The sequence below is a fragment of the Opisthocomus hoazin genome, chromosome 3 (assembly GCF_030867145.1).
Source record: "Opisthocomus hoazin isolate bOpiHoa1 chromosome 3, bOpiHoa1.hap1, whole genome shotgun sequence".
Lineage (NCBI taxonomy): Eukaryota > Metazoa > Chordata > Aves > Opisthocomiformes > Opisthocomidae > Opisthocomus > Opisthocomus hoazin.
The window spans coordinates 109,070,192-109,092,283 of NC_134416.1; the positions used below are offsets into that span (position 1 = coordinate 109,070,192).

The window sequence follows — 22,092 nt, forward strand, 5'->3', positions numbered from 1 at the left end:
CCATGGAAAATAGCTTGGAGTTTTTGGTTGATTTCTCCCCCCCCCCCACCAGCTAAACTGATAAAATACACTAGATGCATAGGAATATTCTATTTTTGTTAAAAGATGTTAGCAAATGAAGCCTTCCCTAATCTGTGAATTTGTCTTATTACCTCTGCACACACCATAACATCAGCAGTACTCAAAAGCCAAAACCAGACGGAACCCTGCCATAACTCCTGCAACTCAGTGGGTGAATTTGCCCTCTGAAATCTCCAAGCCAATTTAACAAACCTCATTTGCAGGAGGGATCAAGTGAGAAATTGTTGCTTTTCTGTGTAGTCTCATTAAGGTTTCCAGATGAGAAGGGATGGTGTTGATCCTGCTGTTCTGCAGCAGGATTTTCAGTGCGTTATGGAGATCAGGCACATGAAGGTCATGCACATCCCGCTTTGGCTGTGTGGTTTTTACCTCTGGAAACAAGAACTTCTCAAAAAAGGCATGATTGTTATTGCTGTTTATACTTATGCCTTGAAAGAGCTGCCATTATAGTAAATTACAGTGTTTATATATGGGTTTGGGACCTTGAAGAAAAATAGAGAGTTTTCTTAATCCCATTTGTCAGAGGCTAAGATTAAGTGTAGATGATCCACTAAAAGAAAAATTGAAAGTGTCTGGATTTGATCCTAGCCTGACAGAAGTGCTAAACTAAAGACGAAGCTATTCGCTCTTCAAGCTGAGCCAGCAATTCTCCTGGAAACCATTACAGCTAATGATAAATTCTACAGAAATCCTTAATGTGTGAAAATGTAGTACGCACAACATCCAGAGAGATGTAGATGGAGCCAAGCAGAATTCATAGACATTTCTGGCACTGATGGACAGAGAAGTTTTTGTGGTGTTGTGAATAAAAAGTATTTAACCCTTGGCAAAAACAGTTTGCAAGTACCGTACATTTCCGAGTAGATGATGGCTTTACAACGTGGGAAAGGGAGAAACTGTGAAATTCCACCCACCGTAACCCTAGCTATTCTCCAGGGCTCGGGGATTGCCTCTGGGACTCCTAAAGCTTCTTTTGCGTTGTAGCCTGATGCCATTGCTGGGAACGAGCTCCTGGCAGCCGTGGAGCCCGGCTTTACAAGGTGCAGCTAGAAGTATGAGTGTGGCTGTATTACTTATGTCTGTTATCAGGGGAAAGGGAGGGTGATGATTAGACTGCAGAAGTTCATAGGTAACTGGGCTGAAGATCATAGGTCAGATCGCTCTCAGTAGTAGTACAAGTCTGGGACTGCTGTTGTGTATGTGCAAAATAATATGCATGTTCTGTAAGATAAAGAAACTCCAAGAAAAATATGGCAGATGCACTGTTTCTTTTTGCCCAATGCAAAACTCTGTACTAGCACTCCTTCCCTTTAATATAGCACATCAGAAGGCAGCCATGAGCTAGCCAGTTTATTCCAAGGAGGAAAATGAGAGATGGAAGGAGGCAAGATTTTTGTAAAATTTTTCCAATGTAGAAATTTGAAAACCAGCACTGTTTAGATGTCTCTGAGCTATTGCAGGTTGCTCTGGCTGAAGTGAAGGAAGCTTCATAAGCTTCATTCCAGTGCAGAGTGTTTTCTGCCATGTCTGACTGTAGTTGAAATGGGTCTCCAAAAATTTACAGTGTCTGTCTCACGATTCAAATCTATGCTTGACATATAGGAAGAGCCTGGATGGTTAAATGAGGCTTCAAAAGTGACTAGTGTGTTGAGAGTTCTAAAGCCATTTGGATCAGCTGTAGAAGTACAGAAGTAAGTCTTCTGCTCAACGCATTTGAGAAATGTAACAGGAAAAGGTACATGAATAAGTATTTATTAAGAGTTTACAACTGAAATTCACACATCTATGACAGCAAAGAAAATATGCTGCTTGCTTATGGCTGAAACTATTAAAGCCTTATGGTCAGCAAATGCTGAAATACAGTTTATTTTATTGCCTCTGGAAGTGATCACTGTGAGAAGTCACTGTGATCAGTGATACATAGCCTTAATCCCAGCAGGAGAGGGAAATGCTTTTTCTGCTTTGAGAAAATCAAGAGTTGACTTCAAAACAAGTTTTACATCTATTGCTGTGCAGCAGTCAGAATCTGGCTACAACATGCTATGTAAAAAGCCCCAGATGAATTTTCTATGATGCTCTAAAAATCTCTCCCTTTCCAAGAAAAAGCTAGTAGTGAAGAAAAATGCAAAGCGCTCTTCAGCTGGCACAGTTACCGTAGGAGTAAGTGCTGGGTGCAGCAGCATCCCCAAGGTTGCTTTTCTCATCTGCCAGAGCAACAGCGGAGCTGGGATGTGCCAGCAGGAGGGTCCATGAGCTGCTGGGTGCTGGGAAGGGCAGGGGGCACCGGCGGAACAGGGCAGCTCTGCGAGAGGGGAAAGAGTAACCCCAGTGCTCTAGTGAATACCGAATTACGATCCCTGCTTTTTCACCAATGCTCCTGTGAGCATTGATTTCTTTTTTGCCTGACCCTTTTGGACTGGAGGAGAGCCCAAGCCAAAATCCCGCTTACAAGCACTGTCCACTCTTACTCTCTTAGGGTCTGGATGGGAAGAGCCTGCATCTCAGCTGTCGTGGAAGCGATGCCTCTAGAGCTCGCTGTGTTTTGGACCTATTTCTACATTGTTTTCAGCAGCCAGCAGATTTGCTGAGAGGTTGAGCTAGAGAAAACCCAAGGTTACTGTAGTAATTTTCAATTTCAACGCTGAAGATGAAAGGTAAATCCAGATGTGTTCCTGTTGTCTCGAACAAACATAAAATAGTACGCAGGGAATCCCACTTAGGCACAGAATTCAACCCCCCGAGCAGTTTCTCATGACCATTTGTATTGGATGGTGACTTTTACCCATGTTTTGGTTGAAGTTCCTTAACAGTTTAAGTTACGTGTTTCCCTCAAGGAACTTAATGCTTTGTGAAGCTATCATCTTAAGTGCATGACATCTCTTAAAGCCCCTGTTCCTCTTCCTCTTTAAGGTTCAATGATTTTTAACAATACAGAATACTGGAAGAGGGTCGCTGCAGACTTCACTAATCACGTATATCAAATATTCAACATCCTTTCTTCCTGGAAGGAACTGGCTGGAGCATCCTTTAAGTTAGACTAGATAAATAATGAGGGCATTGCTTCTGTTTTTCGTGAGTCAATATAATAACATGTCAAAAGATAAATATGCTCTCTGTAAAAAGTTTTATTGCGTGTGCTACAGGGGATTTATTGCTTCACTAATAACTATTTAACAGATGTATGTGCTATTTTATAATTGCATTAAGTGAAAGAAAATGGCACTGCAATGAAAACAGTGTTTTGCAGGGCTACAAGATAACTGTGCTATAGGAAGGTTTGAGGTAATGGTATTACAATGAGACATCAATTAGTGTGTGTACCACTGCCAAAGTGGGGACTGGAGGTAGGAAACATGTATTACAAAAAACAGTTGAAGGCTTACACAGTTTCAGGCAGAACCTGAAGAGGGTAGCCTAGAATACAGGTGTTGTTTCTGGTCGTAGCCTTTCATGGAGCTGTGGAAGTGTTTTCATGAATTATCACAGTGCCTTGTTACTCAAGTGAAAACTCCCACTCTATACAAAAGCATTTTATAATGCCAAAACAGTGGTCACACAGCCCTTATGATTTGTGCTATAACAACTTCAGCATGTCTGCTACCCTCTGCCTCCAAGGACCACTCTGGCATCTCTTGAGGAAAGCATCATGGGTATGTGGTGGTTCACAAACCTCACACTGAGAATTACTGCTATAAGTGATGGTATATTTTTTGCATTTATCCATCATAGGTAATGATTTCGGAGCTAGTCAGGACAGAGAATAAAAAAACAACCAAACAAAAAAGATAGGATCTATTTTCAAATATTTGTAGGTTTCCAAATGTGATTTTGGCACTGAGATGAAGATTTTTTTTTTCTTTTTTTTTTTTTTAAATTAATAAGACCCCTGCAGACATTTTGCTCTAACTGGAAGCTGCAAATAACTGAGCAAGAAAAAAACTTAAACAGAATAGAGAGCTGCAGTAGGGAGCCAGAACTGTGGGTGGGCCTCCCACAGAGCTAAAGAAATGAAGAAAAAAATGGGAAAGTAGACTATCTCTGAGGGATTTTCTTCCAAAAAACTTTTGAGATGGGAATTCAGCTACCTGCAGTTGAGGAGGCAATAATCTGAACGACAAGCATACTGGAAAAAGTCTATGACTTTACAGTAACAGCATTGCTTTCTTCGTCCTGCCTGCGTCCGAGTTTGAATTCTGTAGGTTTTCTTTTTTGGTGGAGGTGGGTTTTGTTCACCTGGTGTCCCAGAATTTGCAACTCGTTTTGGAGCAGCAATGTTCATGCTGGTGTGGTGCCTGCAGTGGCTGCCTGTATGGGCCTCAGCTCTTGGGGCTGCTGATTCACTGACATTGCTGATAAAATCAAACAAATAAAAGGGATCAGCAGAACCTATCCAAAATAGGAGGCTCTTCAGAGAGGCTCTCGATTACTAGTTAGTTGGATTATGGTTACTTTAATTATTACTCCGATTTTACTCTGTTCTTTTCCTGTCTAGGATAGCTATGCTTTTAAAAGCAGGTATCAGTTCTTTTAGATATCATATTACATGTCAGAGATTTGAAGACTTATGCAGTAATGAAGACCAATAAAACTACAGTTTTATTGCTTAAGTGCTGAGCTTGTGGTTTGATCAAGTTAGCATTATACGGGCATTTCTTTTAAAACGTGGACAGATATGTCTGCAGTGGCATGTATCACAACTGGGTTGCATCCCAGGGATCAGGACGCTTCCTCCAATATTTTTGCAGAATAGTTTGGATCAGTCTTAGGAGTGACCAAATGCTGGAATACCTTCTTTTAGTGTAATGTTTTATGCATGGAACTCCGATAGATCTACAGAGATCTGTAGGTTAGGCTTTTCCTGCTGTAGCTGGACTTTTAAATAAGTATTTCAAAGCTGCTGAGTGGCTTATGGGACCCCCTGCACTTCCCGTGAACGGGTGGCATTCATCTGAACTGATAGCACCAAAAGAATATTGAAAGCGTGTTTGTGTGAGTTTCTCTAGTGCTGATCTTTTCTAACACATCCAAATTTTAAAATATTGACTAATGTATTTATTTGTTAATCTCCAAGAGTTAATTGCTTCCTTGTGGAAATCCCAGAACAAAATGTACTCCTGACAGTGTGCTTGGAGAGAGGCAGAATACACATTTGTGGACTTATCTTTGTTTTTCTGAGGCTTTTTATTCCTGATAAATGGTGGTATTTGTTTCATTTTCTTCACTTCTCACTGACAGAGGTGGATGAGGAAGGGGTAATGATCCCTCCTCAAACTAGCCTCAGAAAATCTGGCCACTTAGTGAACCCGTGAACGGGCAATCAGAAGGCGCGTGTGCTAAGTGGCCGCCATGGCTGTGGCCACCAACAACCCGAGGGGCTGGCCGCCTGTGTGGGACAGCCCGCCTCTGGCCAAGGGGGGCTATCCTCACCTCCAGAATAGGCTTGGCACAGGCAAACCACCTCTTGGGAAAGGTCCCGGGACCGTTCGAACTGCCAGACCGTGTCTGGTCATGGTCTGAGGAAAGTGTGGCTGGAAGTGGTGAATTTGTGACAGAGGACGTTCAGGTAGTGAACTGGTGGGGAGGAGCACGCTGGAGCGCGTGGGAATGCTCTTGGACGTGGTTTGGCAATGTGGCCTAAACGGATAGTGTGCGCTGACGCTCTCTTTCACGTGGAAACCATATCGTATATGGCAAGAGCACTGGAACAGGAGTCGGAAAAGCTCATTTCTGACTCTGACTCAAAAGCAAATCTATTGCTTGATCCTCATCAATGTAGCTGTCACTGTGCCTCTGGCTGAAAACATGGGGAAAATTGCATTTTTTTAAACTACTTCTGATCATACTACTACTACTGCTGTTACTACTAGTTAGGAGCAGTTTGTGGATCTGCATAACCTGGCTGTAGCCACTACTGCTGCCCCAGACAAGCACTATTGCAATCTTAACGTCACCTGGTGGGCAGGAAGCCAGTTTGACACTGTTCATTCTCAGAATTTTGAGTACACTTACCATTATATGAACACACGTGAATGTTAGTAGTGGTTGTAAAATTATGCAGCCTTAAAAAAAAAAAATCCAGACACATGCCAGTTCTATTATAGACCCCATCTGTGCATCTACTGGTTCAGAATGGAAAAAAATCCCTTGCCTAGCATGTTGATCAACTAATTATTATAAACTACATCTCGCAGTAACATCCTGTTTCAGTCGCGTACAGCTGTTTCTGTCTCTCTGTGTTTCTTTCTCCTTTTTGTATCTTTTCCCAGGCTTCCTTCTCAGTGCTTTGTAGCCAGTGGAAGAGTTGACGAAGTCTTTAAAATTTTTGATCTGAAGTCTTGATCCAAGGCAGTGCACTCAGTAACAGTCTTTCAAATGAATTCAGTGAAATTCAGATCAGTATCTAATCATAAAAGGCGAGGAGCAGTGAAACATATCCTCTGCTTTTTTCCCCCACAAAGCTACAGATTTTTTATCTTCTTTTGAAGGTCCACGGGGATTTAAATCTGCTTCTCAGGCTGCCCCGTGGTGTGGCACGATGGGACGGGTGCTGCAGCAGCTGCAGCGCTGGCTTACGGAGCTCCTGTCCCGGCCAGGCCAGGTCAGGGTTTCACAAGCCGTTATGCTCAGCAGCCAGACTTGCTCCGTCTCCACCTGCCCTGGTTCCCCCTTCTCCTTTCCAGCCTCCCCACTCGGCTGGGCTAACACAGCGGCTGGTGGGATCCCATCTTAAATGGGCTCGGGGAACCAATTTGTGTTATAACTCCTTATTTCCCTCCTCTCCCCTAAATGTCCATCCTCTTTTTTTTCAACTGGTTTTACAGTTTGGCCATGCAAAGAGCCATGTCGGCAGAGCTGAAAGTGAACAGCACGGGGTGAGGAGCAGGGACGTCAGGGGAATAAGCCAGGAACTATTTGAAGGGTGTTTTCTCGCAACCAGTCAATGTGGAAGCCAAGGAAGTGGAGTTAACTCAAAAGACTAGATTGTGAGGCTCCTGCTCAGGGTTCAGCTTTTACTCTGTGAGTATTTCCACTGAAATTGCTGCCGCTGCTCCCAGGAAGGAAGCGTGAGCGCAGTCTAACTCCGTCAGCCCCTGGCTCCGAGGCAGGCCCATCTGGTGATGGGTCTCTTTCAAAAATCGGGACTGATTTATGCTTTTACCTAAAAATCACATAGTGCTTCCAGAGCTGAATATTCAGTTGACTCTGAACCAGGCAGTGTTATAGCTATGTTTATTTTAGTTGTTTTTGTTTGCAAATCAGCTCAGGCTGAAGGCAGAGAAAGATTTGCATGAATGATTGCAAACAAAAACCTGCTGATTTCCCCAAACGCGAGTTAATTGACCATCCACCAACTCTGGGAAAACCAGGTGGAAACTGTGGCCAGAAGAATAATTTTTAGAATAAAATCCTTGAAACACCGTCAAAGAACCTGCAGCAGAAGGCTATAGCAAGGGCTGTTTTGTTTGGACCTTTACTATTCATTCAGAACAGGCAGCAGAGCAGGGCATACATGACCTTTGGACCTCACTTCTTGCTGGCCAAGAGCCACCCAATTGTCACACATTATAAACATCTCCTCCTCTTCCTTCACACTGACAGGTTTTCCCATGGGGGGTCGACGCCAACAGCACCAAAGGCTTTCTGAGGGTTTCTCACAGAAAGAGGTCGTGTCTGACAATCGGAGTGCAAGTGGCAAGCCAAGGAGAGGCCTCTGCAACAAGTCATCTAGAAAAGACAGAAAACCCTTTGTCTGAGGAGGAAGCTCTTTGCCCTGAATTTCAAAGAATATCTCCGAGGAAATGCCTGTGGAGTCTATGAATATACCCAAGAAATCCTCCTCCTGTCATATCATTACGATTTGAATTGCGATTTTATTGCAGTGTGTAAACTAAATCAAAGATCTAAGTCTCTATTCCCTGTTGGTCTCTTGGCTGTTCACGTAGGAGGGATAAGGAGAGAACATTCCAATGTCCTCGTTTGCACTTCTTGTTTGAAAGCTGTATTGTGCAGTCTAGACAATGGGGGAGATTAGTCTGGTTGAAAGAAGTTGTATGTTCAAGATAAACTTTGGGAGAGGGCTAGTCCTGGGGGAGGGACCTGTAGCCTGTGTCCATGCCTGAGGAAGAGAGAGGTGCTTGATGATCAAGGCTAACCCTTGACATCCATCTACTGGTCCTAATCTCCAGGCTGATGATAAGACATGTGTCCCTCTTCAACTCCTGGAAGAAAGGAGCATTTTTGTATAGTGACTGTACTGGGGTGGGAGGTATTTCTGAATTCAGTGAGAAAAACTGTTACAGAAATGGGATGGATGCAGAATAACTGGGATACTACTTTTGAAACCCCTGGTGTCACCATTTCAGGTAGTAGGATCTAAGGAATTTGCTTGGTGAAGTGAGGCCTCTGAGGAAGCCTGTGCACTTGAACCTAATGATTCTGTTTTTCCAAGACAAGAGCTGTTTCGTATACTCTGGAGGCCAGAAAACATTGTTTTCACTTGCCCTTACATATCCCAACTTACAGAAAATGTCCCTACAAATTTAAGATACGATACCAACTTGAAAAGCTGTGACTACCATATATGCTTCAGGAAGAGAACGTAAGACATCAGGGGGCATCTCTTTTTTTTTTTTTTTCTCTACAGTTTACCATCATTCCACAGTTTCCAACTGCAGAGGTATTCCTGACAATGACCAAAAAGACATTAAGGTATTTTCTCTAGGAAAATAGTGATATTTTCTCCCCACCCTTTCAAGACAGACTCAGATCCTCTCCCCGCCAGTTCCATGAACACTTGTAGCTGCCTCAGGTTTCACAGGGAGTTTTTCTTCCTCTGGGTATCTGAAGATATTTCTCTATTTGAACTTCATAGATGTGAACTTCATAGCTTCTCCCTCCAGAAGGTGTGTGTAGCAAGTCCTTGCCACACCAGGCAGTGATTAGAAATTAGACAGCTTAATCTTCAGCCATGAGCCAACCAACTAATGGCGTGTATGAAAGAGAGGAGCATTACATGCTCCACCAAGGGACTGGCTACTTCACACAGCCTTGCTTGTCCTTCAGCCTTTTCTTCTACCTCAGGCTTTGCTGTTATCACTCACCACAGGTTTTTTAAACCTTCCAGGTCATTGCACGAGTCATACCTTGGTAGAGGCCTCCCTTCTCAAAGGAAGACACAGTTTCACCATGGCTGAAGCCAGTCCAAATCCAGCCAGCCTTCAGTCCCTGCTCGCTCACACCCCAGAGACTTCTGTTATCAGGCAGTGGAGTGGTTCAGGGAACTGATACAGCTAAAAATGAGTTTAGCAAAAAGTAAAAAATTAATTTTAAATTATTTGAAGTGGCTTGTTTTCCAGTTGCTGTGCTACTTACTGCTGGCACAAATGAAAAGGTAGGGAGACGATCTACAAAGACAGAAGATCTGGGTGATTCAGCATCCTGCAATATGCTGAAGGTCAGGTTAGGCACAGCCATAGTGATTCCACACATGCTGTTGGACAGGAACTTTTTAAGAGTTGTGGACAGGGAATTTCTTTCTGAATGATGGTAAAGAAGCTGAACTCTGTGGGGAAGCAGAATTAAATGTCTTTATCCTTGCCTCCATCAATGAGTTCTGTAGGAATGGTGTGGAGGGCTGGTGAGGGATGAAATGCGAGCGGTGTTCTGCGTGCAAAGATCAGAGCAGAAATAGCCAGCCCAGGGACGCAAATTCAGATATTTTGTTCTGCTTTGGGAGAGCTGAGACCACTCTAATGCACTTTTCTAATGCACCGAGCAAGCGTGGCTTGATGGGAAGCTTGCTGTGCAGCCTGCTGCAAGACAAACGGGCGCGAGCTGGCTGGGGCGGCTGACTCGGCCGTCGCGACTCCGGTGCTTCCCCGCGTCCGGCTGCTCGGCACCCTCGGCGCTGGTGTCACCGCTTTCAGTCACAGGCGTGCCAGCTCCTGCAGTCACCAAGCGCAGACAGGAAGGCGAGCACACGCACGAACTCCCCGCGGCGCGGCGAACAGATCCCGGCAGCGGATCCCTCACAGCTCACGCAGCTGCTCTGCGTCCAAGGCAGGGGTGTCCCCTGTGCCTCTGCGGCAGAGGTCAGGCACGGCAATTTAGGGGACGGGGCTCTGCTGCAGCCCCAGCCAGGAGGCCGTGAAAGAAAGGGCACAAAGCAAGGCCACGTCTGCTCTGGAACAAAGGACATCTGTCCCTGGCCCGAGCAGCGTTTTGGCATGATTTCACAAGGACAAAGGCTCAGGTTGACTGATGCAAGGCTGGTACTCCATAAAACAAGCCGTAGGGTCTTCGGCTGTCCAAATGTGTGCTGACAGAGAGACGGCGCTCTGGTAGGCGTGGGGTTTTGTTCTTCCATGTGCTGGGAGAGGGTAGCACAGGATGGTCCCCATCCTGTGCACAGCCTTTAACCACGCATCTGCCCGTGTTTTCGGATCTCTTTGTGCAGTACAAAAACTAGACTGCTATCAGATTATAGCCAACAGATGTTCTGTTCAAGTAGCTTTGTGTGTGACATCCTCACTGCGGGGAAGTCTCTTTCGCTTCTTCAGAAGCTGGGTTCATCTGTTGCTTTCTCCAGGTTTTTAAATTTTAGTTGTGGGCGACTTATTTATTGAAAGGCTGCGAACCACAGATGCATGTCTGCCTTCTGCATGAATGTGAGTCTTACAGGAGAAAGTCTTTCAGAAAGGACAGACTTCTAATGTGCCTTTAGTAAAGTGTTCTGGAATGCAGCTGACCATAGCAAATTCTAATTACTGGCTTGCTTAGCCTCATTGTTAAAAAGTATGCTGTACCTCCTTCCCTTCTCTGCTGGTGCCAGTAGTGGCTGTAATGCTTTTTAGCTGGGGGGATCACAGCAGAAAATTTTGTAGCGGAGTGTGTGCACATGTGCCCACACGAGTGTAATGCACGAGAGATTTAGAACAGTATCATGCAAAACCAGAACAGTCTGGGTTCTTGATTACTAAGATTGTACTAACAAGATGAGTATATTTATTTGTTATATACTGAAAGCCAGAAGCAAATGACCATGAACATTTTAAGACCTTGTAACTTTTTCCTATGCCCTCCTTTTTATGTTCAGCCCAGGTTGCCACATGCCGGTCTCTGAGAGTCTGGGGGAGAGCCAGCAGAATCTCCGCTGTGGGCTGCTGCACAAGCGCACAAATGCACGAGAACTCTGTAATGCATTTAGGCATTTTAAAAAAAACCCAAATCTATGGAAGCTTGTTACATGGTACCTTTTAATCACATGCTGTCTCCATTGTGTTATGCTGCCCGTGCTTGATGGTGTTAAGACAGAACAACGAAGAAAGATTTTAATATAGTTTATAAAGCTCTGGTGGGGATGGTATACCCACTGCCCTGCAGGTGAGAGCCTCTGACCTCGCGTGCCATAATGATAGCTGCTGAAACTGTTGGCCTCGCCCAGCTGTTTAAGAAGCTGATTTTCCTACTACAGCTTCGAAGAAAAAGAAAATGAAGTGCATTATAGGGAAACAAGACCAGAGATATGTATCCTCACTCTACTCAATGAGTGAGAAATATGACTGAGAAAAAAGGGAAGAAGAATTCCAGAGCTGTAACATTCTGCTAGATGGTCTGAAACTTCACGCCTGCTGATGCATCTGCTATGTCTGAGTCTGAACAGAGGTGTGAGGCACAAAATTCGCACTGCGATCCAGATGAACTCTGTGTACCACAAAGTACAGAGTTAAAATAAAGAAGGTGGAAATTGTTCTTATGTATACAAGGGTTTCTAGATAGAATTTCAAATGTCCAGTGATGGTGTGAGAAACTGCAGTAAGACAATGGTTAAAAAAGGATCTAATCTTCGACTGCTAGCTAAAGATTTTCTTCTGCCGAACAATTTGTTCCATACTGCTGTTTGATGGCTTTTGCAAACATGCATCGGTAATAGCGTTTCTGGGATTTGAGCAGTCTGCAATGTTAGAGCCCCTGTTCATTTCCTTCAACCCTCAAAGTGACAAAAGACATGGTAAGTAGGGACACATATATCATCATAGAATGCTTGGGTTGGATGGGACCTTTAGAGGTCGTTTAGCCCAACCACCCTGCAGTGAGCAGGGATATCTTCAACTAGACCAGGCTGCTCAGAGCACCATCCAACCTGGCCTTGAATGTTTCCAGGGACGGGGCCTCCACTACTTCTCTGGGCAACATGTGCCAGTGTTTCACCACCCTTATCGTAAAAAATTTTGTCCTTATATCTAGTCTAAATCTACCTTCTCTTAGTTTAAAGCCATTGCTCCTTGTCCTATCGTGTCAAGCCCTGCTGAAAGTATCTTCCCCATCTTTCCTGTAAGCCCTCTTCAGGTGCTGGTAGGCTGCTATAAGGTCCCCCCGGTGCCTTCTCCTCTCCAGGCTGAACAGCCCCAACTCTCTCAGCCTTTCCTCATAGGAGAGGTGCTCCAGCCCTCTGATCACCTTTGTGGCCCTCCTCTGGACCCGCTCCAACAGGTCGATGTCCTTCTTGTGCTGGGGGCTCCAGAGCTGGACACAGGACTGCAGGTAGGGTCTCACCAGAGCAGAGTAGAGGGGCAGAATCACCTCCCTTGACCTGCTGGCAATGCTTCTCTTGATGCAGCTCAGGATATGGTTGGCCTTCTGGGCTGTGAGCACACACTGGTGGCTGATGTCCAGCTTTTCATCCACCAGTACCCCCAAGTACCTCTCGGCAGGGCTGCTCTCAATCCCCTCATCCCTCAGCCTGTACTGATAGCGGGGGTTGCCCCGACTCAGATGCAGGACCTTGCACTTCGCCTAGTTGAACCTCATGAGGTTCACAGAGGCCCATTTCTCGAGATTGTCCAGGTCCCTCTGGATGGCATCCCGTCCTTCTGGTGTGTCAGCTGCACAACTCATCTCGGTGTTGTCTGCAAACTTACTGAGGGTGCACTCAATCTCATTGTATAAATCTTTGATGAAGATGTTAAACAGCACTGGTCCCAGTACAGACCCCTGAGGGACACCACTCGTCACTGGCGTCCATTTGGACATTGAGCTGTTGACCACTACCCTCTGGCTGCGACCTTCCAACCAATTCCTTAGCCACCAAACAGTCCACCCATCAAATCCATATTTCTTCAATTTAGAGAGAAGGATGTTGTGAGGGACTGTGTCGATGGCTTTACAGAAGTCCAGGCAGATCACATCCATAGCTCTTCCCTTGTCCACTGATCTAGTCACGCCATCATAGAAAGCCTCTAGGTTGGTCACACAGGACTTGCTATTGGTAAAGCTGTGCTGGCTGTCTCAAATCACCTCCCTGTCCTCCATGTGCCTTAGCACAGCTGCTAGGAGGATCTGCTCCATGGTCTTTCCAGGCCCAGAGGTGAGGCTGACAGGTCGGTAGTTCCCAGGGTCCTCCTTCCTATCCTTTTTAAAGGGTATGGAGTATTCACATTGTCTGGCTTTATTTTTGTCTATCATGAGAGCCTAAAATAAAAGTGCAGGCATCATATGCCAATGGGACCTTCAGAGAGTGACTGAGAGTGCCTAAATGACGGAGGTCTTCTCTCTCCGTTCCTTATGCAAGCGGTCTAAGCTTGGGCAGCGTGAGTCCTCCGCTTGAACTAAGCTGATATGCTGTAGCCTGGGATATGCCCTGGAGTCCATCGTACAGACTTTATCCAATTCCTGGCCACCTCTGGCCAGAGGGATAGCCCCTGGCCAGCACACACTGAGCACAGGAGACAGAGCTCTCCTCCGGATCATTGTGCTTTCATCTGGACCCAGCATCACAGGAAAAGGATGAACTCCTCTAGTGCTCTGCCTGGTTCTTGCCTGGGGAGCTGCTCTTAGGTTTGATCCATGGCCTACACAGATGTCAATATGCTCCATCAGCAGGTGAGATAAGGCCATCAATTTTGGCATAAAGCAGCTTTGTAGCGACTTGTGGGCACAGAAAGACCGTTTAAGACATCTGTGGATACTCTTGATGCCAGTGCCACCTTCAGCACCACCAGTCTCCTCATTTTTGTTTCATTCTTCATTAGTTATAGTGATGAATCAGATCAAGGAACTTATTTCAGTGAAAAATATCCTGATTCAAAACCTGGATCAATTCCCTGATCAGTTCACCTTGTGATGTTTATAGCTGTATTGTATAACCACATCCCAAACAAATGGTCCCTAAGAGGAAAGTGCTGCGGCCTGAGGTTTGTTGAGACACGAGTTTCTAATCGGGAAGTGTCCTGGCACCACTAAGAGGGAGGTGGTGAAGTAGCGGAAAGGAACGGCTGTGAAGGGAATGGGAGCCGGTGGAGGTTCACATGAGCACTGCCCCTAAAAGAGACATCTAGGAGCCATGGTCTGGGTGGACTGCAGATGTAATGCACTGTACAGAGGCCAGCAAAATAGATATTCCTGAATTACCATTAATTAGGAAATGTAGGGATAGGTCTCAAGCTTCTACTACAGACTTGGGCAAATTAGTCTGCTGGAGATTTTTCATTCTCCAAATTCCTCAAACACTCCAGTAGTTATATATAACCAAAGTTGTTGGAAGGCAGCCACTGCTGAGGAAAAGGACAGTAGTTGGCATGTACTGCTCCGGTGACTGGCACTCAGAGAAACTGTAACGATATGCAAAGTCAAGGAGGTGTTGTTTAGAGGTCACAAAATCTTCAAGCAATCGTTATTACTAAGTGTTCACCCAGGAGGATGAAACTTCATTTTATTAGCAAAATAAGAAAAGCTGGACTTGATTTTTTCTGGGTTTGAACCGAGATTTGGCTACCCCCTCCAGCTGTCTGAAACAAAATAAGAGGCATTGTTTATTTACTGGATTAAAGCCAGTTTCTTGCACTGAACTTTTCTAAATCTGGTATTGTAAGGATCAATACTTTGCAATGTATATTTTAGCCTTTCAGCATGTATTTTAGATATGTTGTTTCAAAATAAGGTGCCTAAGTTATTCACAGTAATAACTGAGAGAACTCAAAAAGGTTGATCTCTTGCAAAATGTCATTCCCACTCTTCTTAGTCAGCCTTAGCCCTCAGCCAAAATTTATATCCAAGTTATATACCACACCCCAAAGAAATACTAACGTTTTCATAAAAGGAAAAAAATGCTTTGGGATCGCCAGAATAAAAGCTTCCAGAATTCTCTTGGTGATTGAGTCATAAACAAAGTCGCTGTGAAATGGAGGGATAAAAGTCATAGGGATTAATACCATAGCTTGCATGATTGTGACTGTTAGTACTTCTCCAGTCCTGCTGTGGAGGAGAATGGATGCTCCAGACGTAACCTGTGGGCAGGCCGAGTCCAGAGACGTCCAGGTTTAGCCTTGGCTCTGGTCCCTGTTGCTCTCTCCTGTCTTTACAGTCAGGCAAACCCAAGCTTCAGAGCCAAACATCTCAGTCCTTTGAATTGACACTCAGACCTCAACTACCCCACTGGCTCCTCTAAAATCCTGTGCCCTAAAAAAGAGTCAGGATGGGGTTGTAAGGAATGGAGGCTGTTTATTAACGTTACGAGTAGCAAACAAAACCCACTATTTTTCCATGGGATTTAGCATCTGAGTTATTTAAACACACTCTGGGTTGTCTGCTGTCACCAGAGAGCCCTCCCTAGGGCTGCATGAAGAACTCTGCAGGTCTCTTACTCATTTCTTGACAGTTTTTGACACTACAATGAGCCGTTTATTTTCTGGTGGAAAGTTTAAAAATTAACACTGGAAGTTCTTAAATAAAAACAAGTGATTTTAAAAATTTGAGTGCACTGTCCATCTGCCCCAAATCCTTCACCATGTCCAGTTGCAGATGGATGGCAGTCAAAAACATGCCATTGTTGTTTTTGTGGTTTGTCTTTGATAGATCTTTCTCTCTGCATTTTATTCTGAGATTTTCCTGATGGATGTGACAGAAATCTGAAAGCTGTAGGTTTTATTTATTTATTTACCCACTTACTTTGCCATTAAGCTCCAGGAACGATCATTTGCTTCCCTCTGAGGAGTTGTTAATTATGAAATATGAATTATCCATGGTGGTAGAGACTGCAAAACCGTCTGCTGGCACAATGCCCCCTGTGGTAAAGGGTAGAGAAGCCTCATCATGGTACCCGTTAGCACTATTTTAGTAAAGAACCTCTCAGACTCCATTAAACCCCCCATTATTCAGGATTTTTGAGCAATCTATAAATATTTGGTCTGGTACAAAAGAGCTCAGCTGAAGAGCTCCTATTTTTAGCTGGAGGTTAGGTTTGGTTGTTTGTTGTTTTGTTTTTCGTCTCCTTTTAAAAAGATGCTCTGAAGGTTAATGGAACCATAATTTGACCTCCCTTTGTAATACTGTGCCTGTTTGCCCTGTGTGTGTATTTCTGGTGATGTGAGTATTCCCCTGACAAGTGTGTCACAACATGAGTCACTGCGAAAGATGCAGACCAACCAACCAAGTTCACTGGCAGTCCATGCAAGACTGAATTCAGTAGCTGTCAGGGCACAGCGTATCTTCTGTTACTGGGTTTTGAACCTTTGTTAGAAAAAAATGTCCTGTAATTTATCCTTGATGCTTCTCTTAGGGCCTAATCATGCGATGGGCTGTGCCTGCACTGGCCTAAATGCTCAGTGAATGGTGTCATCACCTCCTGCCCTGACCCAACAAAGCGCTTTAGCGGTGGATGTGGCTTTGGTGACACACAGGTCTGATGGGTTTGTCCTTTATTAAAAGGTATGGAAGTTCCCCTAATGAAGGTAGTGGTGTTTTTTCCCCTGACTGTTCATAGTACAGCAAGCCTCCTAATGGAAGCAACCAGAATTAGCATCAATCATAGCGAACCAAACTGAGTTCAGCTGTCCTTATTATGAAGGGCCTGGACCAATTACTTTAAAGGCCATATCATATCTCATAAAGCTCCTGTGGTAAAGAATCATCATAGAGATAGAGATAAGTGCAAGGAGGAAAAAAATCTGTTTGGGCCTTGCTCAACTGTCTCTAATTTTGGAGGCAGAGTACGGGGTAGGCTTTTAGCTGTCAAGCTTTTCATATTCTATGTTGCATTTTACAGTATATTACAAATACATACTATATCCTGCATTGAAAAACAGTATTACTAAAACCTCTGCCTTGGGAACTGAGAAGACTAAGAATTAGGGTCACTGTGCAGTCTGAACTTGGCCCATTTGGACATACAGAGTAGAATAAAGTCTTTGTTGACTCTTGCAATTTCAGTGCACATGACAGACCAGATATGTGTCTAAAAGGTACAGAAACCAAAATAATCTAATTTCTTGCTTCCTGCTTCCCTGAGCCTTCTAGCAGAGTCTGTGGGAATGCAAATCTCATTACTTTCTGTAGATACAGTAGAGAGTACTAAGCCAGCCTGACATACTGAAGTCCATGTGACCACATGGGATGCACCCAAGGGTGCAAAGGGAGCTGACTGATGTCATAGCGAGGCTGCTCTCTATCCTTTTTGAAAGGTTATAGCGAGTGAGTATAAGCGAGTGAGGTAGGTTCCTGCTGCCTGAGAATAGGTATCACACCTGCATTCAAGGAGAGGAAGGAGGATCCAGGGAGCTACGGGTTGCTCAGACTCACCTCAAACCCTGGGAAGATCATGGAAACTTGTGAGACAGCATCTGGTGTACTATGCCCAGTTTTGGGCTCCCCAGTACAAGGCAGGCATTGATATACTGGAGGGAGTTAAGTGGAGGGCCACCAAAATGGTTAGAGACCTGGAGCACAGGATGTGTGAAAAGAGGCTGAGACCTGGGTCTGTCCCACCTGGAGAAGAGAATGGCTGAGGAGAGATCTTTTTGCTGTCTACAGCTACCCAGTGGGACAATATAGAGAAGATCGGGCCAGACTTGTCGGGCACACCATGGCAGGACAAGAAGAACCAAACACATGCTGGAACATGGGAAATTCTGACTTGTATAAGATTTTTTTACCCTGAAGGTGGTCAAACACCGGAACAGGTTCTTAGAGAAGCTGTAAACTCACCACCGTTGGGGATCTTCAAAACACAGCTGCCCCCTGAGCAACTTGGTTTAACTAGATCTGCTTTGAGCAGGAGGTTGAACTGCAGACCTCTGGAAGTCCCTTCCAACTGGACTGACAGCATGTTGGTTTTGAAGGAAGTAAGGTATTATGTTTATTTCAGTAATTTAATGAGACACCCTAGAGCTTGTGATTTGAGTTAAAAATAGAGTTTGGAGTTTGCCAAACCTCCGATCAATCACATCTGTGTTTCCAACTTTGCTCTCAGAAGAGGAGAGCAGTTGCTTTGTTGGAATTGTTTCAGGTGGTGCCTGGCTGTGGGAGGCAGTTGCAATGACACAGCAGAAAATTACCATGAGATTGTTACATGTAGAAAAGATTTATTGATAGCAGCTTAGGTCGTGGCCAAACTTGACCTCAGAAAGTCTTTTTTTAGGTTCTTCCACCCTTGTCATTCTATAGGAGCCAGTTCATTACAGCCTTTCTGGAGTTCTGCGTCGCAGCAACTCCATGGTTAGCTGAGAAATTGTTTCAGTGTGTGTAACTGGAGCACACTATTAGCATAGCGAGCCCAGAAAATGCCAGACACTTGCAAAATTGTACACTATTAAAACCGTATGCATAACAGCTTTTCAGTGACGATTTGATTTGACTTTGTAATTTTGTTAAAGGACTTAGGCTGGGTTTATACCACTATATTAAACGTGCCTGGGAATGGTCCCAGCCATCGAGGCCAACTGGCATGGAACAGCCTGCATCTGTGCCAGTGGGCTGGGTTTGCCTGCTCTAGGTGCCTGCAAGCAAACTGCTGCTTGGGTGCGGTTCCTGGCACGCTCCCGCGGCCAAAACAGGTCCAGAAGTTGCTTGGGAAAGCACTCGTTGGAGCAGGCTATGTTCATGCCGGGGAGCTCTCTCACAGTTTACTAGCATAGGTAACAGTGTTGGAGTGCATAGGTACACTGTGGGCATGCTTGAATCGACGCAAAGAGATTTATGCCCTAAGGCAGATGAGCTAATAGGTTCTTGTGATGAGAAAAGGAGACTTGAATACAGTCTCAGGACCTATTCTCAAGACATTAAGTACTGTTAGATGTCCTGGATTCTCTCCTAGTACCAGCTTTCTATATACTTCTTGGGGGAAAGGCTCAGCCTTGTGAGTTGGCTTTCATCCCTTCACAAGAAATTTTGTATTTACAGCTACTTTAATGTTTTTCTCTCTGGCAGTTTCCAGTAGGTTGGGCATTAGGTCAAGAAAATGTTAGTAAGCAAGTTTAAAACTCTGTTACACTTCTGCTGCTGTTAACAGTTCTCTCCCATGAATAAATATGTGTACAGACAGAGTCTCCTGCAAGAAAACAGAGCAGGCATGAGAGCCTGGGCGTGCCTGCCTAGCTGAGCCTCTCTGAGATTGTGACTTCTCTGTGACTTCAACCAATGCCGGCAAAAGTGTGTTTCATTGACATCCATGTGATACCCTGAAAAGTCATTTGTGCTACAAACAATATCTCTGTTTCAAATATCTCCACATGAAAAGACCTAGAAACAAACATTTCTTGTTCGATTGCCATGTAAACCCAACTAAGCGTGCACTACAGACCTTAGCAAGGCTGACAGTTGGAAAAGTTCAGACCCAAGGATGTTGTTCCTCTCTGCTGTATGCAAGTAGAGCACTAGCATATCTCGGCATAAATCTAACCTACCAAGGATGTACAATTGGAATTAACCTGGACAGTAGCTATTCTTGAGGCCTGTGAAACAGTAAGTGCTGAAGTCGAGCAATTGCTTGAGGTAGCCATAAGGCATTCTGAACTTTATTTCTGTCATAAGTGTGGAAGAAATCCCTCTATTTTTTGATGGCTTCAAAAACAGCTTACAGAGAAGGTCTGGCCAATACTCTGAGGATGTTGCTGGCACTGTGGCTCTAGTGCATGCATATTTCTTTTCTTTGTTCATAACGTAAATTTTCTGTGTGTAAAGGACAGAAAGCAGATGGTGGTGGGAATCTCTTGGCTTTCCCCTTTTCCTGCTTGGAGAATGCATCCATGCAAGACAGAATGGTACCAGAAAGTGACACACTTTTTCCCTGGAAGGACTCCTAATGCAGCAAATTGACAGTATCTGCTGTGGTTGCATTGTGCTACCTTCAGAACTGAAGGAATCCTTCCTGGGACTGCAGAAACAAAGTCACTGAAATGATTGCCGGGTAGAGCCATTTTGGTTTTCGTTGTGAGGGTGTTTCTACATCTGGCCTGAGAAGATATGTCCATGAGCTTTCATAAACTGTCTCTGAAAGCTTCTCTCTGTGTCCAAGTATGTTCCTAGGGAAGCATTGCACAAACTCTGCTCCAGGGAAACCCTCTGTGGTCAGAAGGCTACAGAAAATGATTTTGGTTGGTTGCAGAGGCTGCATCAGGGCTTATGTAGGATGCATCCCGGCAGGTGGCAAACACTGGGGCTGCAGGGATGTACAGGGCCTTACAGGTGTTCAGCAGGCCACTCCCCACGCTCTGCTCCCACCTAAAGAAAGGAAATTCTGTGGACTTGCAAAGGTCCGTTGGTTCAGAAATATGAGAATCACTCCTCTCGAGCTGGTTTTCTGCCTGCTGATATCAGCGCATAGGCTTTCACTCGAGTTCTGCGTCCTTGCCGCAAGCCCTTAATCCCAAGTTCAGGGCCAGAAGCAATGTCACCATGACACAGTAGACATCCCAGAGACCTTACAATTTATTTTCTATCAACCTCTTCTTGAGTCTGGGATCATTTTATAACATATTTATACAAGATAATAGTAGTGACGACCAACTGACCATCTAATCCTTAGACAGAACAGCCACACAGTGCTATTCTTAAAGTCTTTTTCCACAGATACAAGGCATGAAGGAGTTTAGTTCTAATGGGTGCTGTAAGTGTCGATGGGGTTTTCTTTACAAGTTTTTAGCTGGTCCTCAGAAGTGATCCTTTTTCTCCCCATTTTGAGGTAGCTAATTTTAACTCCAATACCACATGTAGTTCTGATCACTCTCTTTGCAGAAAGGTGAAATGGAACTGGCAGATGCAGACAAGGGCAGTGAGAAAGATCAGCAGAACGGGGATCCTGCTTTATAGTAAGAAATTGAAGGGAACTATTTGTTTAACCTTGCAAAACAAAAGCAGAAATGGGATATGTTTGCTGTCTGGAAATGCATCAGGCGGGTAAATACCAGAGAGGAGAAAAGGAGCCATGGATGGCTTAGAATACAAATGACCAGGAATAAATTTAAGCTTGAAATCAGAAAATGGTTTCTAGGCATTCGAACGGTAGCCCCACAAGCGGGATGCGTGACTGCTTTTCGGACAGACCTTGCTGTGGTCATGACTGGCAAAGGGTGGTGTGGACGCGTGTGTTCGCAGAGGGCTAGGGTGAGTGACCTGGCAGGAGCCTGCTGGTTTTGCCTTCCTGCCAGTGCTGTGCTGAAAAATGGGTCTAGGAGAGAATACTGCGGCGACAGCGAGACACACATCCAGATCTCTTCCTTCTTTAGCTGGAGTGTCTCTTCCCGGTTTTAAATTCTCTTTTGCTGTGGGTTGCAACATTTCCTGGTTTGACCATTTGCCTTAGGGAAAAAATCTGAATACTTCTAGAGATGGGCCTGGCAGATTTTGAGGACAGCACATACCTGCTACAGGGTGGGAAAGACAGCGAGGACAAGCTGGGAAGGCCCCTTTGGCCCTGGCCCGCCTCATATATCCTAATGAAGTCAGATCCAGGACCTGCATCCCATAAAGCTTTGTATGGGAGAGAAACCCACAAAAATTTCAGTTCAGCTTTCTTGGGATAGCTTTGCAGGGGCAGAGAATCTGCTCTGCCAAGGTGGTGGGTACAACTGTGGAGGAGAATGGTGTATTCTGTGACAGGTTTCTTCACAATGTCAACAGATATTCCTGGATATTTGAACAGATATTCCTACCTGCTCTAACGCTGATGCTTTCCTGCTGTGTTTTCAGCAAGCAGAATTATAGAGGGCCCAGGCAGTGGCATCCTCATGAGAGCAACTC

At 44.8% G+C, this 22,092-nt stretch overlaps 1 long non-coding RNA gene across 1 annotated transcript in view; it reads left to right on the top strand.

Moving 5' to 3' along the window:
• Positions 1 to 7,975, top strand: part of LOC142360909 (uncharacterized) — a 49,956-nt gene extending 41,981 nt beyond the window's left edge. Inside the window, exon 7 of the long non-coding RNA XR_012763543.1 lies at positions 7,681 to 7,975. This is a non-coding gene — a long non-coding RNA (uncharacterized LOC142360909). The remainder of the gene's footprint in view (positions 1 to 7,680) is intronic.
• The last annotated feature ends 14,117 nt before the right edge of the window (positions 7,976 to 22,092 follow it).